Source organism: Phalaenopsis equestris, unplaced genomic scaffold (assembly GCF_001263595.1).
Source record: "Phalaenopsis equestris unplaced genomic scaffold, ASM126359v1 Scaffold000218, whole genome shotgun sequence".
Lineage (NCBI taxonomy): Eukaryota > Viridiplantae > Streptophyta > Magnoliopsida > Asparagales > Orchidaceae > Phalaenopsis > Phalaenopsis equestris.
The window spans coordinates 40871-46121 of record NW_018164660.1 but is presented as its reverse complement, the minus strand read 5'-3'; positions in this window follow the sequence as shown (position 1 = coordinate 46121).

Genomic DNA, 5251 nt, shown 5'->3' with positions numbered 1-5251 from the left:
GTATTGTGAACCTATACAAATTGAGAGGTACCATTGGTGTAACATTGCTTACATGTGACGATTATATCACACAAATGTGTTTAGAAGAGTTGCTTCTATATACATATAATTTAAACCATGTTGGAAACTCACCTTCATGCTTATCAGAAACTCATCTTTCATGTCCAAGCTGTCAAAAAATAAGCTATTCACTATATTGTTGTTTTTATTTTCAAATTAGTTAGTATATAACTAAAATTCTCAATAATAAATGACAATATATATTGAGTTTGGGGAATGTGAAGTTTACTGTATAAATGGCTAGACTTCGTCACAGTTCATCAGAACATACCATGTAGATGACTGAATCTCTTTATCGCTTAGATGCCGTGTACAATGCAGCTGAGTGTTTTTATTTTCAAATTAGTTAGTATATAACTAAAATTCTCAATAATAAATGACAATATATATTGAGTTTGGGGACTGTGAAGTTTACTGCATAAATGGATAAACTTCGTCACAGTTCATTAGGACATGCAATGCAGGTGACTGAATCTCTTTATCACTTAGATACCGTGTACAATGCGTACCTGTTGATTCACCTAAATTTGATATGAGGATAATTTGGGTTGTGAAGGCATGTCACCTGCATTATGACATCTGTAATGGTCTTGCTTAAAATAATATGAGCAGAAAGTTATTCTCCTACAATAGATGTGTTTTGCAGATCGATCCTTTAGGATGTGCTTTATTTTTAACAATTTTTTTTTATTTTATTTAAAAATCTACAGCACATGTTTTACATTTATTATGGTGGTCATTCAGTGTGAAATAAAATGCTACTTGTAATGTATGTATCAGTAATACATATCTCCTGAAGGGATACTTCCATTTGTACTACACTGGATCCCTCCAGTATATCCTCGTAACATGGATGTATAAACAAATGCTCCATAGAGTCGAAGAAATCATGAGGAAATATTTGCTTAAGTTTACATAATTATAGGAGAGTACTCACATCAAGCTTTCTTAACGAGTTAACATTCAGTGTCTCCGCACTCAACTCTCTAAAAAATGTAGTGACTTTGATCAAGGGATCAAGCACCGGCTTTGAAAACGCATGAATTATATTGAGTAATAAGCACTGTAAAAATATATGACAGTTTAGACTTTTCTTGCCAAATACCTTACCCGTTCCAAAGTAAAAAAAAATGACTCAAGTTGAAAGTCACTAGAAACCTTCAGAGAATTCACCCATTAAAAAATTATCCTCCGTTGATATGGTGTAAGATAGTATGTTGCTTTGGGCTTTATAAATTTACCTCCATTTGTCTCCTGAAATTCTAGGTCCTCCTTTTGCACTCTTTCAGGTTCATCCTAGCTTTCACGTTATTTTTTGTCTTAATCTTGATTTCCATCACAGTGTTGAAGATGTTATCAAAAAAATTTTTCTCAATGTGCATTACACGTAGTTATGTCTAATCAGATTAGTCTTCCAGTACGGAAGATCTAGAATATACCACACTTGGTTCAATTGTGTGTGACACCAAAATCAAGAAGACGAGTTGAAGCTAGCTTTGTTCTTTTGGTGATCTTTGATACTTCACTGATCATCTGCAATATTTTAACTCTAGTAATCCTGGGAGTGGGCTTGATCTCTCAATCTTGTTTTTTATGAATGCATCTTTGTTTCTTCTAAATGGGTGATCGTGGTGAAGAAATCTTCGATGGCAGTCGAACCAATTGTTTCTTCTACCATGTTTCAAAGTAAATGTCTTCGACATATCCATGCAGTAAAGACAAGCCCATTTCCCAACTGTTCTCCAAGCAACTAGCATCCAATAGGCAGGGAAATTTTTAATTGTTCACATAAGAGTCGCTTTCAGTTGAAAATTCTGCTTCGTAGTGATGTATATGTAAGCACACCCATTTCCCATAACATTTGAAGCTCTTCAATCACAAGATGTAAGTAGATGTCAATTTTTCCCTTGTGGCTGTGGATTTGGTATGATCAATGTTAGAAAAAAGAACGACACGATCATGCATATATCAGAAGACAAATTTTACTGCATAATGTCACTGATCAACATGAGTACGATGTTGCAGCGTAACTTTACTGGGTGAAGCTATCCGCACATAACCCAAATTTAATATTTTTTGCTTAAGCTGCAAAATCCGAGTAATTACAATCAAGTTAGTATCAACAGATTCAGTACTGTGCCAAGTAATGTGAGAGGCTATACTCATGGAAGTGAACAATCTATGAAGGCAGGGTACGAGGAAAAAATAAAAGAGGTGCTTATATGAAGTATTTTTTGAGATTTATTCTTTCGCCCTCTTTGTTTGAATCTAACCACACTAAAAATTCGGCAAGTCGTCTCGACTGCATCGACCTTGTAATATATCATGCACTCATTAACATAATAATCGATCTTCTCACATTGTAACCTTAAATATGAAACTAACTTTTTGATTTTGGACAGGTCATCTGACACAATTCTTTATAATGTTCGTTTCTTTCAATAATGTTGCTATCTGATTGAATGTTTCTCTGTGCATGTTAAAATCATATTTAGTGGTCAAAATTTTCAGCGCTGTTGATAACTCTATGCTATGCAACCATCCTATACAGGGTGTTGTGCAGCGTTCAAAAATCATATAGCTGTTGCGATTTGTTGTTTGGTGTTTCAGGTTCGTGTTGAATGCTTTCAATAAATTGAGCTCTTTGCACATCATGAACCATTTTTTCATGTGTTAGGATCAAATTCCTCTGCAGGAGGGGCATAACTTGTCGAGGCACCTCTTTGCTCGAACTAAACTTCAGGCTCTTGCTCATTATATGCAGTCCAGTAGAAATAATTAGGTTTGAATTCCTTGCGTTAAAGATCCAACTTAACTTCTTCGGGTGATAAAAACACTTGATTTTTGCCCTACGCACAAGGACACCGAAACATGCCATCCGAACAATCAATGGACAACTGCGATGTCACTTGCACGAATTCATCAACGCCTTTGAAGAACCTGTATGTTAGTTTTTTTTGTCCTGGATATAATCTGTTATACATCCAAGATCTCAAATTATGAATATCCATCGGCAGCGTAGATGTAGCTTTACAGATCAGTACAACTATTACGAAGATAAAAATTAGTCAATACTTATCAATATGCTATAATAGATCCGATGCATTCCTCCACTTCAACCAACCAACGTGAATTCTACTATTAAAATTCTCATATATATCATCATCACTGTGAACAAAACCAGATACACTCCTCCAGTTCAACCAACTAACTTGAATTCTACTAATAGCATCCCCATCTATATCACCTTCACTTTAAACAACAGACCATATTGAAGCATGCATTTCTCCACTTCAATCAACCAACTCTAATTCTATTAATAACAATATCCTTATATCATCATCATTTTAACAATAGACTTGATGTATTCCCCCACTTAATCCAACCAACATCATTTCTACTAATAACATCCCCTTAATGCATTTACATGCCTGAAACCTAAACATCTTTTTTTACAAGATTTTCATACATAACACTCACTTCTTATATATATATACACCTAATATAAACTTCAGTTTTTACATACATACCAATGAACTCTTATGTATATACATACCTAATACCCAAACTTTAATTTTTACAAACATAACACATTACCTATATATGAATTTCATACATATCACTCAATAGTTATGTATGTACACGCTTGACACCTAAACTTTAATTTTTACATACATACCACTGAACCCTAAACCCTAAAACCTAAACATATTATATTATCTATATATGAATTTCATGCATATCACTCAATTCTTATGTATGTACAAGCTTGACACCTGAACTTCAATTTTTGCATACATACCACTTAACTCTTATGTATATACATACCTAACACCAATACTTCACATTATACATACATACCACATTATGCATTCAATGATTACATATCACTCAATTTTTATGTATATACAAACCTAACACCCAAACTTCGGTATTTATACCACTAAACTCTTATTCACTCAATTTTTATGTATATACAAACCTAACACCCTAACTTCGGTATTTACATGCATACCACTGAACTCTTACATATAGATATTCATAATACCAAAACTTCAATTTATACATAAATACCACATTTTCTATGCATTTAATTCATACAGATCACTCAATTCTTATGTATATACAAACCTAACACCCAAACTTCAATACATATCACAAATAGATAAAAATAGTAGCGCAAATAGACTCACCTTGTTTGAGAAAGGGGGCAGGGAAAGAGGAGGGGGAGCATCGAGGGTTTTGGGCAGAAGGCGAGATCAGAAGAGAGCGCGAAAAGGGAAATGAAACTTCGGCGCGTTTGATTAGTAAATTAGGTCATTTGCATCGAATTTTTGTATAATTTGCATTGGAATTAGTTCGACACTAACAAGTAAAGTTTTTGCGTCGCTTTGTTCGACTCAAATTCAATTCTCAATTCATCGCAACTCCAATAAAAATTTCACCATTGTAAGAGTACTTTTTTTCCGCTGCTTTATTGGACGCAAATCAGAGGCAAATTTCACCACAAATATCTAAATTTATTATTCGTTGCTTAACGACCACAAATTCAATGCTAATATTTGGGTCAGAAAAATCCGACTCAAATATTGGATGCTAATATTAACCTCTCCTATGGTATATATTTTGAAGTCTCTTATCAACCATAGAGCTGGCAGAATATACATTAGGTATTCTGAGTCAAAATTCCCTTCTTTTTGGATAGATATTTTTGTCTGCGGCTTCCTTCAAATATTGCTTCAAATTGATTTACCCTTAAAATAGATCATGCATAAATGTAACACGTTTCTTTATCTCCATTCATTCCAGCCAAATATAACATGGCATAAGGATTCAAATATATATTTTGCTCTATTTTTTTGCTTTTTTCCTGGAATTTTTGGGTTGAAACCCTCTAATTATTCAAACATTTTGCTGCTTTTTTTCCACTGCTCTCACGATACTAGGATTCAGATCTATTTTGAGATCAGCTTTGTAAATTTTGGTCTCCATTTATTTCTGTTACAGTTTTATCCCCATTGAATATGACATAATATGAGTAAACAAATCTTTTTTAAGCAGACTCTTTGTTTTCGTCAGGGTTTCTTATAACAGCACTGCCTATTTGTGCTTTTTTGTGAACTGATGTTAAACTGGAACTCCCCTTTCAGGCTTTTTCAGAGTTTGAAAATTCTCGCACAACCAACGAGTC